Source organism: Ursus arctos, unplaced genomic scaffold (assembly GCF_023065955.2).
Source record: "Ursus arctos isolate Adak ecotype North America unplaced genomic scaffold, UrsArc2.0 scaffold_4, whole genome shotgun sequence".
Lineage (NCBI taxonomy): Eukaryota > Metazoa > Chordata > Mammalia > Carnivora > Ursidae > Ursus > Ursus arctos.
The window spans coordinates 63,499,543-63,522,553 of NW_026623056.1; positions in this window are offsets into that span (position 1 = coordinate 63,499,543).

Below are 23,011 nucleotides of genomic sequence, written 5' to 3' on the forward strand. Positions count from 1 at the left end.
GTCATGATTCTGGAGTCCCCAGACCAGCCCCACACTGGGCTCCACGCTTAGCAAGGAGTCTGCTGCTTCCTCTCCCTCTACTTCTCCCCCCACTCATGCTCACTCTCTCTCTCTCTCTCTCAAATTAATAAACAAAATCTTCTTAAAAAAAAAAAACCACCCAAAAATGTGCTGTAAAAGCTTCTATGTTTTGTTTAACCTTAGACTGGATTATGGACATGGATGCTCAATATTATGGAGTCATTTTTATTAGAAGAAAAAAAAGCCATTTGCAATGTTTAAGCAGATGAATGATGCTACTAGATTTTTATTTTTAAGTAATCAATCTGGTTTCAATGAGAAAAACTTTTTAAACATGTGTCGGAGTGTTTGTGGTTATCCCATTTGGGGAAATATGGAAGTGGTTCTGATAAGAGATGATTCCATTTTGAACTGATAGTGTAGAAAATGGTAAAGAATACTAGACTGAGAAGAGTCAAAAATCCAAGACTTGGTGACATTCCTAAAGTGGAACAAAGAGGATTCAATATGCTAAATAAGAGTCTATCCATAATATCTATTTTTACCAGAAAAAAATTATTTGAATAATTCATAGAAAAGCTATATTTCTTCTTATGATACATTATGCATTTTTTTTTAAAAAGGTTTTTTGGGATTTTTTTTTTTCCTGGAATGGTATAACTGCATTGATTTTCCTTCTGGATGTCTTAAGCCTATTGAATGATTAAATCATTCTAAAGTAACTTAAATGTCAAAGTATCACAAGCTGTCTGGAAAAGTTTTAAAAAGACACATAAAACTAACAGTACGACCAACTTACAGCTATTTACTTCCTTATAGTGGTCTACTTATTCATTTAAAAAGAAAATTTTGACCAAAGTTCTCAATATTTCCTTTTCCCCACTTGATTTTAAAATGCAGCCAAAGCTATGCACCATTGTTTTATAAAACCTCATATTTAATAAAAAAAATCATATCCTACAAAAATATATGCATATAGATATTAGAGAAGATTAAAAAGAAGAGTCTGGAAGAATAGAACATTAAAAGGGAATTAAGAAAAAAACGATTCCAATTAGATGTATATCCTTTTCTTTTTGGATCCAGTGTTATTGGGATGTTAAGCCCTTTAAAATAACTATAGAAGTAGACTGGGGCAGATGTAAAACACATACACTTTGAAATTATTTGTGTATTAGTGCATAACCAGAAAAATCAAAGGTACAAAAAGACATGAGTTACACAAGATAGGAAACTTTCAAGGATAGAAAGACTATTTGTTTTTTAAAATCTATAACTTAAAATTTTCTGTGAGTTTAAAAATGCCATAGAAATATGACTTCTCAATAAAGTGGATAATTTGATTTAATTTTTTTATTTGAAATTTGAAGCTGCAAATATGGTTATAGTTTTGAATAATCATTATTCATCCGTTATGAGTTGAATCATACTTCAAAAGAGATATGTTGAGGTCTTAATCTACATTATCATAAAATAAAACCTTATTATGTGGCCTTATATGTGACTTTAGGGTCTTCATAAAGACCCTATTCAATCGAGTTAAAATAAAATCATTTGGGTGGGCTCTAAGCCAATATGACATTTGTCCTTACAAAAAGGGGAAATTTAAAAAAATGAATAAACAAAAGCAGAATTAGAACCATAAATACAGAGAACAAACTGGGGAGAGGGGTGGGCAGTTGGGCAAAATGGGTGAAGGGGAGTGAGAGATACAGGACTCCAGTTATGGAAGCTGTAAATCATCAGAATAAAAAACAGAGCATAAAGAATACAATCAATGATACTGTAATAGTGATCTAATGGGGCAGATGGTAGCTACGTTTGTCGTGAACTAGTGTAACATGTAACCTTATCAAATCACTAAGTAACACACCTGCAAGAAATGTAACATTGTGTGTCAACTGTGCTCAAAAAGCAGGAGGGGATTTGGACACAGAGATAGACCTGTTCAGAGAGAAGACTGTGTGAAGAGACACAGGGAAATTCTGTGTGAAACTGAAAGCGGAGGGATGCTTAGGTGGTTCAGTCGATTAAGTGTCTGCCTTTGGAGTCATGATCCTAGGGTCCTGGGATTGGGTCCCATATTGGGGTTCTTGCTCAGCGGGGAGCCTGCTTCTCCCTCTGCCTGCCACTCCCCCTGCTTGTGCTTTCTCTCTCTCTCTGACAAATAAATAAATAAAATGTTTTTTTTAAAAATTAAAAAAGAAGAAGAAGAAGAAGAAGAAGAAGAAGAAGAAGAAGAAGAAGAAGGAGAAGAAGAAGGAAAAGAAGAAGAAGAAGGAGGAGAAGGAGAAGAAGAAGAAGAAGGAGAAAGTGAAGGCAGAGCCTGGAGAGACATATCTACAAGTCAAGGAATGACAAAGATGCCAGTAAACAACCAGAAGCTGGGAGAGAGGCTTGGAACAGATATGAGTTCCTTTAAACCATGCAGTTTGGGATACTTTATTATGTAGCAAACCCAGGGAACCATTACATCGTTTGAGTAAATAAATTTACTTCAGAATATTGACAGATTGAAGAAACACTTTCTTAACACTCGTGTGATATTTCATACTAATTGAACATCATTGTTTAAAATACCATTAATTATAGAAAATATTATTATAAAATACAGCCTGCTGGCCACCAGTCAAAGCTTTACCCATATACTTAGCATCATGGGGAAGGTATTATAATTTGAATTCACTCTGGCTTTATTATTAAAAGAATTAGACTACTACTAAAGAATTACAGTACAAACTTAATCATGTTTGAGCTAGCATTTAAACTTTAAGCTCTTTGAATATATCCAAGTCTTTTGGGAGTCTTTTTCCAAAACTAGCCCTGCATCTGACATGCTATATTTAATAAATAGCTGTTCAGCATATCAAATGAGAGATACAAACAAGGATAAAAATATGTCATTCTTAAGTTATAAAAACCAGAATACTAAAATATAGTTAAATCTTTCTCTATTTTGAATTGTATAAGAAACAGATACATAAAGCAGACCTGCTAAGTTACTGTTTCCAGAACTTACAGTTCGGATCTTTAAAAATATGTCTACGAAGGTATATTTTGTGGCAAAAATCTGACACTTTTCTTATGTTTGGAAAGGTAGTAGTGAGTGCGTCCTGTACAACAGAAAAAAATTTATACTGAATACTCTATATTACTTTATATTTAGATCACAAATTTCAGTCCTTTTATTTTTTTATTTTAATGTTTTTTTTATTATTATGTTAGTCACCATACAGTACATTCCTGGTTTCTGATGTAAAGTTCGATGATTCATTAGTTGCGTATAACACCCAGTGCACCATGCAATACGTGCCCTCCTTACTACCCATCAGTCCTTTTAAAGTTTAAAAAAAAAAAAAAAAAAAAAAGCTAGCTTCTCTCCTTGACTCTAAGGTTTAAATACCACATATTTTTTTACCCTGACCATAGACAAACATTCCCATGAAAACAGTATAAAGAATAAAAGAACAAGGGGCTCCAGAATGGCTCAGTTGGTTAAGCTTAGGCTCAGGTTATGATTCCAGAGTCCTAGAATCGAGCCCGCATTGGGCTCCTTGCTTGGAAGGGGGGGGAGGGGGTTGCTGCTTCTCCCTCTCCCTCTCCCTCTCCCTCTGCTGCTCCCCTAGCTTGTGCTCTCTCTCTCAAATAAATAAGTAAATAATATCTTTTAAAATGAAATTAAAAAAAAGAATAAAGAAACAATAAGCAAGCTCTTCCTTAGAACTTTTTCTTCCTCAATGTATTTTCTCTGAGGTCCTTTGACTTCTTTGGAAAATTAGGATCCCAAACATTTGGTCATACCTCACTTATTTAAAAAAAAAAAAAAGGGGGGGCAAACCAAGTATGCACTGCCATGAACTGTGTATGTAATCAAATAGTCCCTTTCAAACAATTACTAAAAGTAACTAGTAATGGAAAAAGTAATACTCATATCCATTTAAAACAAATACCAACTCAAGACTTTTCTGAATGGACTCAAATACACTTCTGCAATGATGAGAATTCTCGCTGTATGCAGAGGGCGTTTCAGTTGGGTAGGATTTTGAGTCAGGGTTCCAGGTTGGGCGGACATGAGCGGTGGGTACACAGTAGCTGTATGGGTTCCAGGCTGGGCGGACGTGCGCGGTGGGTACACAGTGGCTGTGTGACCGAACCTGTGATGTGCTGTGCAGGTCACCGTTCATGGATGGACTTGTTACCTCAGCCACCAGAAGTGCTGTCAGCCTGCTTAGAGATTTCTTCAGAGCAAGAGCTGCTTTATCGAAAGCCATGCTTCTTCCCACGCAGTCAGACCCAAAGTCATTCATGCAGGGCTTGAAGGGCCCAGCCATCGAGGCCAATGAGAAACATTATAAAAGGTCATTCTTGCTTCAGAGCTCCCTGTGTGGTTGTCTGAGTTTGATGCTGGGCCTTCAGTGCAATTTAATTCCTCTTTCTGCCCAATGCTGCTTCTTCCCCTTCCTTTTCCAAGTGTTGTTCACAGGGAAACTTTAATAAAAATCCTGCGTGCTAAACCCCACATCAGAATCTACGTCCTAGGGAACACAATCTGAGATGGTCTTGGAAAGCAGACACTCAGAATGATTCTGGAGTTGAATTTCTTGCAGTCTGACTGGTAATAAGGCAGCAACACTGGTCCCATCATGATATCAGGAACATAGTGAGTTCCTGACATACATGGCAGACCAACCATTAAATTGTACCAGTGGAGAACTGGGATGAAAAGGATGAATTAGCTGGTGCAATGTATAAGATATTTAAGAAACACAGGGGAAATAGTAATCCTAAGTACAAGGTATTAAACTTACTAAACTCAAAAGGGACTCTGTAAAAATAACAAAATGTCAAGAAAAATTGATCACCTGAAAGCAAAGGTAAAAGCCAGAAGGATTCTACAGTAGCACACATTTCTGTAAAAATTAAAAAACAAAAACAAAAAAAGACAACAACAACAATAAAACTAGCCTTACCAGCTTAGACAAGCTCCAAATGAGATTAAACTCTTATCTAACACGGGTCTTCTATGTCAAGTTCAGGACCCTGATTGGAAAAGAATATGATGCTGACATGGAATAGAGACATTTGTGCTGATGCCCCTGAAAATCTCTTTTTTATTCGTTTTTTAATTTAAATTCAATTAATTAATGTATAGAGTATTGTTAGTTTCAGAGGTAGAGTTCAGTGATTCATCAGTCTTATGTAACGCCCAGTGCTCATTACATCACATGCCCCCCTTAATGTCCATCACCCAGTTATGCCATCCGTTCATCACCTTCCACTCCCCTCTAGCAACCCTCAGTTTTGTTTCCTATGATTAAGAGTCTCTTATTGGTTTGTCTCCCTTTCTGATTTTGTCTTCTTTTATTTTTTCCACCCTTCCCATGTGCTTCTCTGTTTTGTTTCTTAAAGTCCATATGAGTGAAATCATATGATAATTGTCTTTCTCTGTGTGTCTTATTTCACTTAGCATAATACCCTCTCATTCCATCCACATTGTTGCAAATGGCAAGATTTCTTTTTCTTTTTTTTTTTTTTTTTTGGTGATTTCCCCTAAACGTCTTGAATCCCTGGATTTTATGCACTCCCTGGGCTCATGGAAGTTGCCGATATTTTCCTATTAAGAGCTAGTTACTCCCTGCCCTGTGCCATTTTGCTTGAAAATCATTCAGAAAATTCCCCTGAAATTAACAAGTGTCCTCTGTAGAATCTGCTCTAAAGTCCTCTCATGGCTTCTAAGCTTATAATATAGGATTAAGTCACGACAAATTTCCCTAAGGATGTTCTTGGCCTAATGAAAGAAGAAAGAGATCATATATTAAAGGAGCTCCAAGACCTAGCCAGAAAAAAAAAAAAGAATCAGAAAGAGCAAGGAGGATAGGTACGGGATTGGTTTCTGGAGGTTCTTGATCAAGGGAAGAAACTCAAAAATAAAGTAGAATAAAGAGAGATAATTCAGGAGCACTTTCCTTTGATGTGGGATATAACACAGGCAAGAATTCCAGGAAATGATGTAAATTTGCTTCTGGGATGTCTCCTAAAGTGTCAGTGTGATTTTTACCAAACTTTAAAGAAGTGTTAATACCTATTCTTCTCAAACTATTCCCCAAAAAATGAAAGAGTGATGGTCAATGCTAAATTGAAATGCAAGAATTGCCATAATATGAAGAAGAGAAAGTAATTAAAGGTATCCAAGAAGTGGGAAGACTAGAGTACATATACCATGTAAGGCTGGAAAACCACCAAATTCTCATGTCCTACAGACGGTCTGGAGGACAGGCCATGTATCAAGGCCATAAAAATATGAACCAGGAAGAAGGGTATCAGCTTTGCCAGGAGGCTCTGTGGTGGCTCTTCTCTGCACACTGGGGATGACCACAAAGAGGTGGTTAGGGAACTTGTCTCACCAATATCAGAAGAGATAGGCGGTAGATAGGACTCCAGAACAGTGAGGACAAAAGTTAGAAGTCAATTGAATGTAATTATCCCAAAGAGGTCAGGGAGGTAGTCAAAAGGCCTGATCAGCAAATGGAAATGGATAACCAAAAACATGTCCGGAGGCACAAAATAGAATGGCATCCAGCAAAAGTGAATGACCAAGACACTGATAACATTTGCTTCAGTAAAAAGCCATAGTCTCTTCAGTTTTCAGACCTGAACTGGTTTTAACCTGGAATCCACTGACTGAAGTAGAGGTTATGTCCCTAAAAGCAAGGACAACACAAGAAATGATAAGTGTACATGGAAACAATCATTCTGATTATTTCTAAATGGAATTACTGCCATTTAATGGAGGAATTATACATTGGAGAAAGGGAATACCCAAACATTTTTGAGGATTGTTGACCTGAGCTGACACCAATATCCAGAGAGCCCTAAGTATCTTGGCAGCATTCTGTTTGAAGTGGCCCAGCATTGATTCTAAACGGAATAAGATATAATTCAAGTATGGGTCTGCCTTTCTGCTCACAGAGCCTTAGTCAATACCAGTATCGAAGGGATTATGAAGTGTTTGATCCATTAGCATGGGATTCCTTGTATTATCACCTCAAAGAAGGGACCCAGTCTATAGAAAAGAAAATGTCAGTGGGGCCCATGACCAGGCCATCCACTGCTTCCCGGAAATTACAAAATCATTGATTTCTAACAAATGGCTAATACTGATTGATAAACAGCAGATTTCTCTAAGATATTCGATAAATCATTAGGAAATATACTAATGTACATAAACATGAAAGTATAAAATTCACATTGGGTTGCCATTAAGCACCATTAAAAGGACCTGTGCATTTTGACTAAGACCCTAATTGGACTACAGACCAACTTTGAAATGAATTGCTTTACATTTTTCAAGCTGTGACTAACCCTGTTGACTTTGCCTAATTTTATGGATTTGCACGTATTTCCTGATTAGGCTTCAATGCCCTCACTTTCTATCTGGTGTACAGCACTGAACATGCCATGCCTAGCATGAAGTCAGGCTGAGCCCCACTTGATAGGTAGACAGTAGTTATTATGACTTAGCCTAAATTTACTTTGTTTTACCACTAAGACTCCTTCAGTCAATGGGACAGGTGGAGTATAAAATTGAGGAAGTCTGTTAAATCCTGAGAAATGAGACAAAAATTTAAGAAACTTTTAGAATTAACCCAGAATATTAAGATATATCTAATAGGAATTTTAAGGAAAGAGAAAAGTATTATAAAGGGATAAAAAAAAATAATGGAAGAAAATCCCTCAAGGACATACCATGATAAGATAATTAAATAACAAACAAAACAAACAAAAACAGTTCCCTTCAAAAAACCCTCAACACCTTCCAGAGATAGGACATGAAAGGAAAAGACATTAATTATTTGGCCATTAATACAGAAAATGACCAAGGCCACACATTGATATTTGTCAGAATTTTCATCAATTCTAAATCCTAAGAATAATGAGAACAATGTTTTCAAATTATTAGTAAAGATGATTTAAGACTAGCATTTAATAGCAAGCCAAGCAAATATTCTTGTGGGGGAGCAGAATAGAGATACAAAAAAATTTAGAGTATTTCTAAAAAATCAAAATCATTTGATGGTCCCCTGGGTGGCTCAGTCAGTTGGTTTCAGCTCAGGTCATGATCTCATGGGTCCTGAGATTGAACCCCACTATGGGCTCCTGGCTCAGCAAGGAGTCTGTTTGAGGATTCTCTCCCTGTGCCCCCACCCCCCACTTGGTCTCTCTCTCTCAAATAAATAAATAAATCTTTTTTTTTTTTTTTAAGATTTTATTTCTTTATTTGACAGAGAGAGACAGCCAGCAAGAGAGGGAACACAGGCAGGGGGAATGGGAGAGGAAGAAGCAGTCTCCTAGCAGAGGAGCCTGATGTGGGGCTCGATCCCAGAAAGCGGGGATCACGCCCTGAGCCGAAGGGAAACACTTAACAACTGCGCCACCCAGGCACCCCTAAATAAATAACTCTTAAGAAAAAAAATCATTTGAAAAATTCCAGAAAGCCAAAAAAGGACTAAAATAAAAAGAGAGATATAAGAGATAGAAAACATCTAAAGTAATTTAAAAGTGAAAAACAACAACGAAAAGAGTGCCTGAGGACGACAGCTATGTAGCAGTCTAAGAAGCAATCAATCTAATGTGGAATAGAAAGTCAAAGGGTTCTGAGAAGAATGCCTTTAATAATATAGTGCATTTTATTACCCAAATTGCATGATTAATGTGGTAAAGAGAGTACTTCTCTAGTGAATGGCAAGAGAGCAAAATGATCCCAAAAGAGACAGGAAAAAGCTATACAATAAAGCCACAGCCCAAATACAAAATAAATTAAAATATGAAATGATTTTGAGTAATTGGTGGAATAAATTAAACAACAACAACAAAAGGATTTCCTTTTAAGACACTCTTCAAGTACCCTAAATTTACTGACATTTTTCTTTCTAGGAGTCTGGTCACAACACTTGCTCCCTAGTGTATGATATTTATATTACATAAGATTTGAAACATTTTATCATGTATATTCACTGTGTAAGTTTCCTCTGGTGCTTGTAAGGAACTGTCGCAAATACCAAACTACTTGTAATTTGTTATGAGCAACCACACAGTTTCCTGTGGCTAAAACAATAGAATTAAAACAATAGACCTATTCCTTGGCTTTAAACAGCAGACCTGAGTTCTGTCACAGTTCTAAGGGCCAGAAGCCTGAAATCAAGGTGTTGACAGGGTCACACTCCCTCCCGAGGCTTTAGGGGAGAATCTTCCCTTGAATCCTCTAGTTTCTGGTAGTTGTTCGCATTCCTTGGGTTATGGCTACATCACTGAATCTCTGCTCCCTTCCTCACATAGCCTTCTCTTTGTGTGCCCATCGAATTTCCCTCTGCTTCTCTTTCTCAAAGATACATGACCGCATTTAGACACACCCAGAAAACCCAACTTAAACTCTCCGGAGCTTTATCTTCATCACATCTTTTGATGTATAAGGTAATGTGCACTCGTTTTGCATATATGGTAATGTTCACAGGTTTCCGAGATTAAGAAATGAATGCATCTTTGGGGAACACTTTTTCTGTCCTCCACACTCATAAAAAAAGTGGCTGATGGGTGGTGAAGAGTTGGAAGAAATTCTGCATTCTACTTTACTCATCTTTCTTTAGAAGTTCTGCTTAAAGTTACTGGAACAAGAAATGGAAGTTTAATTATATTTAAAGTCATAAAAGTAAGCACTGGAATAGCTTAAAGGAAAATATAATTAGAAAATGTATAGAAAGGCTGTAATGAACACATGGGAACAATGTAAGAGGCTAAACCTCTCAGCACTTTCTAAAGGGGAGTCAATTGTTTCAATGTTCTATCTAGATAAAAAGTTAAATGCTCATTGTTGAACATTATAAAACAACTATGCAAGACATAAATATAAGACTAGGATAAAGTGATTTTGGTGGATATTGCTGGTAGTAGGGTTGGGTGGAATAAGCCCATTTATTTTACATTTTTCCCTTTTATACTGACATTCTAAAAACCATAATTAATGTCTCAATATGGGTGATAAAGACTTTTACACTGATGTTCAAAGTAATTTCATTCTTAATAACAAAAAGCAAAAGACAAATAGAAATAATCCCTTTACATTTTTTTCAATGCCACTTGCTCATTTGGCCATCAGCTTCTGTTCATAAATTTAAATGTACAAAGCCATGTTTCTCTTACTGAAAAACAAACAAACAAACAAACAAATAAATAAACTTACTCAAAAGCCTGTGTTTTCTTTCTTTCTTTCTTTCTTTCTTTCTTTCTTTCTTTCTTTCTTTCTTTCTTTTTTCTTTTCTTTCTTTTTTTTTTTTATCCCAGGTAAAGTGACTTTAAGAAAGAGATGAAAACTATATTCATGACATCATCTTCCTGCTGACTGGGTTTCTTTACTTATAACTAGTATGCTAATCCCTCTGGAGATCCTATGTTTTTATCTGTTAGAGGAATGTTGGCTTCTCAACATAAAAATAACAGACTTCATCTAATTCATAACACCTATTCTCGAGCACCTGTGTCAGCAATCATTTTGTCTGATAAATTATACATGACTATTAATCAATGACTGGCAATCTCAAGACTGAAATATTAGTAACAAAGACATTGTTCTCATATTCATTATTAAGAAAATGCACTTCGAATCTTTGCCTCTCTGAAATTCATCATACAGGTGGGAATGAAATGGCACATTATGGGTTCTCACAAGTTACCATTTTTAATGTTTCATCTAATGTAGTTGGGCTTTAGGAGAACAATTCAGTGTCTAATCCCAAGAGTTTTGAAAAATATAATATTTGAATCTTATTTGTTTTATGAAATTCTTATAACAGAACTTGATCAACATTTTAATTAAACTTGGGCTTCATCACTAGACTTTGCTTATTTTAGAGAGCTCTAGCTTTACACAATGTATGTCAGAGCGGAAATGTTACGCTCTAACTGGTTCAGCCTATAAAAACCTTGAGAATACTGCCAAGTGTCTACAATTATAAATGACTCTACTAGAATGAATGTATATGGAGTATTATGTTCAGTTCTTCAGTCAGAAGGCCAATGAAAACAATGGTGTTCAGCAAAAAGGTCCATGGCACGGTGTTTGTACATGGCATGTGGGTGCGTGTATGTGTGTGATATTTTGAAGGGATAAACAAATGATGAAGAGGAGCTGTCACTAGGAGAACACAAGGGGATTTTACTAGAATCAGAATAAATTGAATGCCATAAAATGCTGACCAGCAACAAAAATTCTCTCAGGTGTGACATTCACAGTTGGAAACCTGAAATTTTATAACTGCAAATGCTTTTGAGACAGAGTACCAATTTCTTCACTTGGCTCATGGAGAAGTTGAATAAAAGGACAGTGAAGAAGATATATAGTTTTAAAATATAAGGTATCTATCTTACATATAAAATATAAAATATATAAATTATGAAATACTGCATTAAGCTTCTCATTTCTCTAATTGTCATCATCCTCTTTGAGGCATTTAATGGTTTAGTATTCATGGAAAATTTAATGAACATAATCACGCAAATACAGAATCCCCAGTTCTAGTGGAATGAGATTAAGATTCAACAGATAGGAATTTAGATCAGATGTCAGATGTCCTGCAACTAGGCTTCCCTTAAGCCTTAAAGTATATATAGTAAGGAAGTCCTAAGTCTGCAGGGATAGCAAGTTTGGGAGAAAATGTGATGAATTTGACCTTGTGAATACTTAATTTGCAATGTTTATGGAAATGGAATAGGAGCTTGGAAGAGGGATTGCGAATGAATGTGTATAATGTCTTATAAATAAAGAAGCCCAATGCTGTGAAGATCACCATCATTTGATGGTTATTCTTACCATCAAATGCATATAACTGAATAGAATTACTATTACAGTCTGGATTGTTAAGCAGATTAAACTCATGTTGATGGCTTGACTATCTCTCTTACCACTTCAAGGCCTAGACGTTCAAAGAGGGTAACTAATAACTGTCATGTTGGTAAATCGAGCAACCTTTTCACAGTCTTCATTCTCCACAATATTTGTCATTTTTTGTTTCTACTGTCCAACTCATTCTGGGTACTTTTTTCCCTTGGCTTCTATGTTACCTCATATTTATATTTGACTTCCTATCTCTGGGGTCACTAATTTTTGGCTCTCTTTCCTCTGCTCACCTTCGAAACGCATATGTCTTCCCAAATTCTTTTTTTTTTTTTTATTTGATTTATTTCTTTGAGAGAGAGCAAGGACAGGGGCAGAGAGGAAGGAAGAGAAAGGGAGAGAATCCTAAGCAGACTCTGTACTGAGAGCTCCAAGCCCAACCTGGGGCTCAATCTCACAACCCTGAGATCATGACCTGAGCTGAAAGCAAGAGTTGGATGCTTAACAGACTGAGCCACACAAGTGCCCCTCTTCCCAAATTCTAACCTTTATCCTCTTTTCCATGTTACACCACCACCTTTGGTCACTCATTCCATAGAGGAGTTTGTAGAGTCATTAACAATCAAATCTAAATGTGTGATTCCCTAATATACACCTTTATTCTCAATCTATGTCCATTTGCATTAATAGACGTGTCCTAGGATATTTTAGTTCTATTTGCTTATTTGCCACAAAGATCCTTTGTCATTCGTGTTGTCCACCCAACGTCTAAATCTCCATACCGTGTTTGAAGAATCCCCCAACTACTGAAATATACCCAGTCTCATGTAGAAGCCAAATATACTGAATCCTTCCTTTCCCAGTCCTTTATGGCTAAAATACTAACACCTATGCTTCTGCTAATCATATGTGACTCTAAAACAGAAGCTAGAGACATAAAGAAGAAACATAATAAAATGCTGTCTGGTGACAGGTGTCTGGAATGACTGTAGCTAAATCCAGAGGCCAGTCTCAGCAGTGGGTGCATTACTAGAGGCAGTTTCTGTGACTTGGTCTCCGCAGTTTCCTTGGGGCAAACAAGCATCATCTGGTTCCTAGATGTAGGAGGAGTTGTGCCTTTGGTTGAACAGATCTGCATAATAATTTGAAAACTATTTCTGGCTGTGTGGCCTCCAAGATCCCACAAGCTGCCCAAAGTCCTTCCAACAAATTTGCTTTCTAGAATCAGTTATCCAGAATTAGTTACTCTTTTTTCTACTAGGAACTCTTGGAATTAACTCTACCTGTGCCAGCAGCTGGGGCCTCAACAGTTTATATTATTTATAAATTACTTTACTTTATTCATTTATAACGCAAATTCACGTGACTTCCTCTCCATTCACCAATTTTTTATTCTGTAATACTCCATAGTTGGGAGAAAAATGAAACAGCTATAATTACATGGTGTCTTTTCCTTCTCTCCTACTGTATTCACGCCACAGGCATCATTTGCTCCTCTAATTCTCATCCCATCTTGGTTAGTCATCATTATTGACTTAAAATAGTGCTGTGCTGTGTAATATATCTCTGCCACAAAAATCATTCTTCTTCGTTAAATCCTCTTCACCCACAGCTGCCTGCCAAGCTTCCCTCTTCGCCAGGCTGCAGACGCTGCATTTTCTCTGATTGTATGTGTGGCACACTCATGAATGCTTCTGGGGTACAAAATCATTCTAAACCAATAAATCAAATCAATAAATAAGTCAATAAATCTCTTTTGCTTTACAAACATCATCAATCTTTAGCAAAATGAATCACTCGTCCTTGTCCCTACCTTTTGGAACCTTTGAAAGGATTTCATCTACTATTAGAGGCTCTTTTGGTCCTGTGTTAATGCTTACATTAGATAACACGCTTGACCTTGTACAAGATCCAAAGACATTTGACCCTAGGAGTCAATTTCAATGAACTCTGTTTTTTCTAAGAGAATTCCACAGGGAATAGAGTATGTTGAAGAAAGTAGTTTAAACAAAACTCATATATATATATATATATATATACACACACACACACACCCACACACACACACACCCACACACACCAGTTATTTTATATATATATATACTGGTATATTTATATTATATATGTATATATACATATGTATGTGTGTGTGTGTGTCTTATATATATATATTATATCAATGAATTAAATTGTGATTTTTATATATGCAGTTAATTTTCCAAGAATTGAATTTCACATTTTATACTTATGGTAAAAATGTATGGTTAATCCCATTCTTTTTGTAATCTTTCTAAATTAATGTAGTAGAGTGGAAGTCGGTATAAAACTCTCCATCTTGTATTTTAATCAAGAAATGTCATGGTTCGACTACTTAATGGTCCCAAAAGGTTATTCTAGTTGGACTGAAAACCCTTATTCTCATGTCTAACCTCCACTCCATACTTCTCCCCTGTCCCTACACACACATTTATTCTCAGCCACCTCTGCTCTATTTCATGCCCCCTGGAGACTGGTTCCTACAAATCACATCATCCAGGCTCTCTTGCCCTCTGGCATCCAGGCGGATTTGGCCAAAGGGAGGCTCCGTCGAAGGATCTGAGGGTATGAGGACAGAGTTCAGAATATTTCATCCCCCTTCCCTCCCTCCATCAGCCCTTTCCCATTTTCTCCCTGTTTTCTGTTTTTGTTTTTGTATATCTTGCAGAGGTCACATTTCTCTAGATTGTGCTATAGCTCCTGTCAGTCTACTGCAACTCCATGATCTAGCTCTCAACTAGTTCTGCTGACACGATTTTCTCTCCTTGCTGGGCATGCAGGCAGCTTCTTACTACTACTAGTCTCTGGATGCCTTCTGAGATGGATGCATGGAGAGATTAGATAGGATACAAAAGAAGGTCAATAGATGATAGATAGATGATAGATGGATAGAGAGATGATAGATAGATAGAAAGATAGATAGTAGATAGATACAGAGATAGATACAGAAATGTCATTTTATTAACTTCTCATCAAAATTATAGCCAAGTGTGCCAAGTATGTTTCTTGCCAGGACTTTCATTGCTGCAGACTGTACTTATTTTAAGAAACAGAAACGAGGATTTTTAAAAAATGGTCAGAGGTTTAATATTTGGTCATGCTCTCAAGGTCTCAATGACTATTAATTCAGCTCCCAGAAATTACTGATGGGCTGAATAATTCACCTCTTCTACCATGACTGTGTGTAATCTACAAATTATTTCTAAGAATCCCCTCAGTCTTCTCTTAATTTTAGTGTTCATAGTATTCCTTTCCTGCTCTGTGACCTGCTTCTGATTTCCCAAGTGTCTATGATTGGCAAATGAACTAAAAAATTTCTTCTAAGAGATATTGATTGGCTCCTGCCTTGTGGAGTATAATTTCTCTAGAAAGCAACATTTTCCACCTTTCCCACAAAAGTCCAAAAGCACTGTCCACCAAACTAAGGTTTTTGTTATTCTGTAGCTATTAGCTTTCTAGGCTGTGTCACAAGAATTTTAGCTTATTTACCTTATCATAAAGTTTATCTGCCTCAAACATTGCTCTAATTCTTGAATAAGACTTGACAATGCAAAATTACTTTGCAATATGACCAAAGACACATCACCAACAGATAATTTTACAGAGAAAGTAGTCTCATAACCAGCTTGAAATTGAAAACCAAGATGTGACTGCATCACAATGGTATTCCTGACACCAAACATAATTTGTTAGTATAAGTAGAAAGCATACAGTTTTTCCAGCACTGAATCAGGAAACTGAGACTCAGGGAGACAAATCACTTAGGCAGATAGAAAGTTGAGACTAGATTTCATCTCTCCCAAGTTCTAATTCTATAAAACTACGTTATGAAAAATATGTATTTTAACTAAAAATAAATTAACTAATGTGCGTTAGTCTGAAATTAATAAAAATTTAGACTTGTAAATTTATTTTCCTCAATGAAGCTTTTCCAAATGTTTTTGTTTGAATATTTTGTAACCTAATGAAGGCAAAATTCAGGTAATTTCTCAATAAAGTAGGTAGTATTATATGAGCAAAATAACCCCCATATACATATTTCAAATATAGTATGTCAAATATGCATTAAAGAACCAGCAGGCTTGCTCACACTATACTTACTGAATATTCTATATTTTATGTTTTAGTTTTGTAATGTACAAAGTAGACTTGCCTAATGCCCAGAAGAGATATATTTACTAAATATAGTTGCTGGCATGACTATACACTTAATAACCTATAGGTCTATACACTGCAGTTTGAACAAATAATATTTTAAATGGCAATAAATGAACAGACGCAAATTGAAAGATCTTTAATTTTCCATTTTTTTTGAGTGTGCAAAGCTAATGGAAGTTTCAGAGGTCATAGGAAAAGAGATTCATGTTCTATTTTCTGGTTTTAGCCCTGGGATAGTTGAAAGCCTTGGACAGTTCTGCTTGTGCAAACATTAACACAGTTTTTATTCTGTTATTGTTGCTGTGGGTTTATCAAGTATTCATGATGTTCACAGATATGGTGGGCTGATGTGTTCAGGGACTGAGCATAAACCTTTGTGTATAGCTGGCAGTAAAGGTGAACGATTTTGTTACATGCTTAATTTTAGTTCTCTTTCTCTCTCTCTCTCTCTTTATAATGTCTTAGCTATTTTTATAGCTGAGAAGTCCTTAGGAAGTCATGTTTTAATTAGTTTCATAATTTTTTCCCATTGGTAACATATTTTGCAGCTATTTGTAAGAAAAATTGTAAAGAAACCCAACAGGAAAAAAAATAGAATTACAAAATGTAAAATATCAAACACTATATCATGAAAATGTTTCCGTTGAATGACACTTGGAGTCTGGGACTCATGCCAGGAAATAAAAGCATTTTGGCTATGCAGTTTCAAGATCAAAAGATCAAATGTTTTTCATAATATATCATGCAGAAGTTATTTGTTTGATTTATAATATGTTTTTTCCATTCTCAGAGGGGGAAAATAGATGAATATAAAAATGCAGAAAATGTTAAGGGATATGACTTACTTGTATTATGGAAGTGTCAAGATTTGGCACTCATTTGGAGAACTTGGTATTTCTGAAATTATGAAGTATATGTTGTGCTTTGTCTAATTCATACTCTAAATACACTTACATATTTACAGTTCCTAGATAAGGTAAGCAAAAAGCATCATTTATTTTAAATATATTTTAGCGCCTTTTACATCCTTTAAAATTAACACTGAGTTGGCATCAAATATTTTTTTTATGATTCTTTATGTTAAAATAAAATACGAAGCTCTAGGACTGTATTTTTAAATTTTCAATTTTTTTTAATTCCTTTCAAAATTAGAGAAAATCATCACAATGGCAAATGTAAGTTAAAGATGAAAGATTATTAAAAACAAGCCACTTGCATTTTGCCACTGTTTATATCCAGCCTTCTCCCACTTCCATACCTAATTAATTAATAGAATTTTTTTAAATTATGCCTAGTGTATGGATAAAAACTTTACTCTTCCTATAAAAAATCTGTATATGTTATATTGTATAGTGTATTGTAAACAACAGAGATTAATTTTTTTTAACTTTTTTTTTAAAGATTTTATTTATTTATTTGACTGAGAGAGAGACAGCCAGCAAGAGAGGGAACACAAGCAGGGGGAGTGGGAAAGGAAGAAGTAGGCTCCCACCGGAGGAGCCCGATGTGGGGCTTGATCCCAGGACTCTGGGATCATGCCCTGAGCCAAAGGCAAACGCTTAACAACTGAGCAACCCAGGTGCCCCTAATTTTTTTTAACTTTTAAAAAAAATTTATTTATTTATTTTAGAGACAGAAAGGTGGGGATGGAGGGGCAGAGGGTGAAGGAGAGAGAGAATCCTAAGCAGACTCCCTGCTGAGAGTGGAGCCCGACACAGGGCTCGATCTCATGACTCTGAGATCACGACTAGAGCCAAAATCAAGTATCAGATGCTCAACTGACTGTGCCACCCAGGTGCCCCAGATTTCTTTAATTTTTAAATGTTTTATTCACATGGCACATTCTTACTTATATAAAAAAGTAATAAAGTCCATCATGTTCTTTACTTATATAACGGCATAACTTGTCAGATTTTGAAATTCTCTATGTTTAGAATAACAATAATTTGTCCAGAATATAACTATGCATTGGCATCTTCTAGAATGATGATATTTTTTCTTGTCAACTTAACCACAGTACCACTTTACCAGAATAGATTATGGTTTGACCATGTATGTAGCTGTATCTTTTGAATAGTTATGCCTTGGTAAATGCTGAACTGATTGATGAAATATGGTTCAATGTAATTAAATAGGCATTGAAACAAGTTATTTAATTTTATTGTAATTAGAAATGAAATACTAACAGTATTTTAGATATATGCTACTGACATGTGAATTTTACATGGGACTCTGTGTTTAGTTACAGTATGGGGGATTAGACCCCTGCCTTGACTCTAGTTAAGTAGAATTACATTTATTAAATAATTTAATCACTGTAAAGTAAAACTTAAAAAGAGTAAATATTAACAGTGCATTAATACAGTTGCACTATGGTTTTTATCGTAACTGTCCCAAGTCCTAAGAAAACAGTCCCCAAAGTTTTGCCTAAGGACTTTTAGGCTCCAATTGATTGCTTACTATGCTGGATATTGTTAAAAACACTTTATATTATTATTATTATTATTATTATTATTATTATAATATTATTTTCAGTTAGCCAACATATAGTATACCACTAGCTTTTGATGTAGTGTTCAATGATTCATTAGTTGTGTATAATCACAACGTGTTCCCTCCTTTAAAAAAACCAAAAAAACAAAAACCACTTTGTAGGCTTTAACTCATTTCACTCATTTCAGCTCTCTTAGTAGATACTATTATTATACCCTTACTGCAGGTGGAAAAATTGAGGCAAGAATATTTTCAAAATCATACACCTAGTGAATAACCATTCTGAAAAGAAGTCTGTTGGAACTCTAGAAAGTTTAGATTGTTATAAAAAGAATTTCATAAATAAATCTGTGGGCAGTGCCATCCTTGAATCACATCTCATACTACTTGGCTTTCAAATTTCTGTGGTTTAACTCATAAATTATTTACTCGGTTAGAGTGTCTTTGGTTGCCCACAAATAGCAAAAAATTTGATGTGTTTTAAGGCTATAGTGGTGTCTCAGAACACAGTAGCAAGATTATAGACAAAAACCAGATTGGAAAGTCCTAGGGATGCCAGGGAGATGTTTGTCTCTGTTTCTTATTTCTTCTTCTTTCTATGTGTCTGCCTCCTTTTGTATATCTAGATAGATCTCTGCTACTTCTCTCATAGTTAAAAACAGTGGCCAGATGTGCACATGAGCAGCCCCATGTACCTATTCCCTTGTGAAACAATTGTCATTGGGGGAAATTATACAAATAACCACTACTTAGAGTCTCTGGAAGTTGTTATAGGGCATACAGCAAATTAAGTAACACTTATTCAAGAGAATCTACTAAATTTCAGTAAGAACACCAAGAGGCTGCAACATTTAAGGAACAAACCATTTCCTCCCACCCCCCAGCTCAGCTTGCTAGAAGTTCCATATTGAGTAAGTGCTGGCAAGACGGGTCTCTCTCCCCACAGCTCAATCAATGGAATATTGTGATTTATAATAAGAAATATATATTTGATCTTTATCGCGTTCCTGGCACAGAGCTCCTAAGACTGTTGGAAATTCCTAAGTGATGACAAAAGTGTTGTGTGTTATGTTAAAGAGGTGACCTTTGGACTTACACCTAAGAATGAAGGTGGATTACCAGTGGAGCCAACCATGTGACTGCAGGGTTGGAACATTCAGTACCCCCCCCCCCCCGCCTTTTTGCCCCACTTCCACCAGTCTCCAAGGTGAGAGGGCTTGGAAGTTGAGTTCAATCACCAATGGCCAATGATTTCATCAATAATGCCTATGTAATGAAGTCTTCACAAAAACCCAAAAGGATAGGGGTTGTGAACACTTGGAAGTTTGGGGAGACTGGCACACCTAGAGAAGGCAGTGAACCTCCACTCCCCTTCCCTGTACCTTGCCCTGTGCATCTCTTCCATCAGGCAGTTCCTATATCCCTTTATAATAAGTCAGTATTCTAGTAAGTGAAATGGGTACTGTGAGTGGCTCTAGCAAATTAATCAAACCCAGGAAGGGGATGGTTGGAACCTCCGATCTATATCATTGAAAAGATAGAAATTATAAAAAAGAACTAAATGATAATTTCAGAGTTGAAATTGAAATAAAAATTTTACTGGAGAGGTTCAACAACAGATTTGAATTAACAGAAGAAAAAAATGGCAAATTTGTGGATTGCTAGAAATTAATCAATCCAAAGTATAGTAGGAAAAACATGGAGAAAAATGAACAGGTTCTGAGAATAATGAGAGACACCATTAAGCATATTATCATACATGCCATGTGAATATCAGGCAAGGAGAGAAAGGAGTAAAAAAAAATAATGAATTAATGGCTGGAAACTTCTCAAATTTGATGAAAAATATTAATCTACACAACCAAGAAATGCAACCATCTCCAATTTGATAAACACAAGATCGTCGCACTCAGGCATATCAAATTAAAAATGTTGAAATCCAAAGACAAAAAACTTTTGAAAGCAGCAAGACAAAAATGACACATCATGTGAAAGGGTCGCAATTAGAAATAACTGATTTCTTATCAGAAAGCATACAGGTAGGAAGGCAGTAGGATGGTAGAGTTAAAGTGCTGGAAAACACACTGTCTACCAGGAATCCTGTATTCGTCAAAATTATCCTACAAAAATGAAGTCAAAACAATAAAATTCCCAGATAAATAAAACCTGAAATGGAGCTGGCTCAGTCAATAGAACAAATAACTCTTGAACCCAAGGTTGTGAGTTCAAGTCCCACATTGGGTGTAGAGATTACTTAAAAAAAAAAAAAAAAAAAAAAAAACCTGAGTCAATTTGTTGCTAGAAGATCTACCTTGAAAGAAATACTAGGGGCGCTTGGGTGTCTCAGTTGGTTAAGTGTCTGCCTTTGGCTCAGGTCACAATCCCAGGGTCCTGGGATCAAGTTCTGCATTGGGCTTCCTGCTCCGCAGGGAGCCCACTTCTCCCTCTCTCTCTGCCTCTTTGTGCTCTCTCTCTCTCTCTGTGTCAAATAAATAAAATAAAATCTAGAAAGAAAGAAAGAAAGAAAGAAAGAAAGAAAGAAAGAAAGAAAGAAAGAAAGAAAGAAAGAAAAAGAAAGAAAAGAAAGAAAGAAAGAAAGAAAGAAAGAAAGAAAGAAAGGAAGGAAGGAAGGAAGGAAGGAAGGAAGGAAGGAAGGAAGAAAGGAAGAAAGAAAGAAAGAGATAGGAAGAAAGAAAGAAAGACAAGCTAAAGGAATTCCTTCAGGTTAAAAGCAAATCACTCTTGAAAAATCCACACACAAAAATAACAAACAGCACCAGTAAATATAATCATGTAATTATAAAAGACAGTACAAATGTACACTTCTCCTTTCTCTTCTGAACTTATTTTACAATCTGTTGTGTAAAACAATGTGTATGTAATTGTAGTGTTAGTCCTAACACATGTAGAAAAGTAATATATTTGATAATTATAGTACAACACAGTTGCCTGGAATGAGAACTATATTGGAATAAGGAAATTATACCAAGTGGTAATTCAAATCCATAGTAAAAATAAAGACAACCAGATAAGGTAAGTAAGAACTTACTTAAGTAAGTAGCAAACTCTGTAAATATATACTTGCCCCCTACCCCCCCCCCCAAAAAAAAAGGATAGTAGCCAAAATCTCCTGAGTTTAGAGATTAGAGATACAGGCCAGAACAAAATAAACAAATAAATAAAAGGGGAAAAAACCCACTAATCATATATATTTTTTTTTATCCCAATCCCCATTCATGGAGAAAGGACTTACTGACTTGGCTAATTCCAGATTCCACCCCACCTCTTCTACCAGCCAAAGCAAGAATGATGGCAGAGATGGACTCCTGTTTGCTCTAACAAACATTGATCAAAGCACCATTGAAATGAGGGGAAGAAGCATTTTACCAACAGAGGAAAACTTGTTCTTTTAGGGCTATTCTGAGGAACTGAGATGCCCAGAAATGTGAAGACAGCCTTGAACCTTATGAATATTTCCTCAAAGTAAGATTTCTTCTGGCACGTTATTTTCACACCTCAAACCCCAGTGGGTGATTCTATGCATACAGAACAAGGGCAACTCTCTCTGTCTTGATGAGGGCTGGAAAGATTCCCAGACAGGATGACACACGAGTCAAGTGTTGAAGGATGCACAGGAGCCAAGCAGGATGGAGATAACTTTCTCCAGGCACAGAGAGCATAATGGGTAAAAACATCAGAGGCTGAAGAACGTGTGCAAGAGATAGAACGCGACACTGGTGGGCTAGGTTGTCTTTGTATGCTCTTCTGATTTAGAACATCAGCCCCAGAGCAATGATACTTGAAGTTAGAGACTGACATTATCAGCTTTAGATTGTAGGCAATCGTACAAACCACATGACGGAGCATAAAATGGACGACAGCAGAGGAAACCATTCAGGAAGTTGTGACAGTGGTCCCAACGCCTTGGTGCGATGCTCCCCAGTCTCCACACTGTGTGCAGGAGTGAGCCTGCCGGTGTTGATTATGAGCCCGCTGTCCCTTGTGGCTAGGAACCACACAAAATACAAATAAATCTTCATTTCATTAAGTTTGTATGTCCTATGTTATGTAAGTTTTATAGCATATATTTTCCTGCTGAGTGTTTAGTACTACAAGAAAAATTAAATATTATTTCATATTTAAATTACTGACTGATTAATAGACTTCAACTATTTTGTATTTAAATCAAACCTATTAAAAAGAAATATGAGTGATTTAAGTAGAAAAATACACTTACCACAATCAACAAGGAGAACAAAAATTTATCTTGAAGAGTAATTTTAGTAATCTATATGAAAAGTAGCTTCAGGCTTACTGGAAAATTTTTACATGTTTGAGTCCTTTATGTGATTCACCTGCCAGCTTAGCTACTGAGAATTATGTAAATGATTCTTACTGGTTGATGGAGTGATTTTA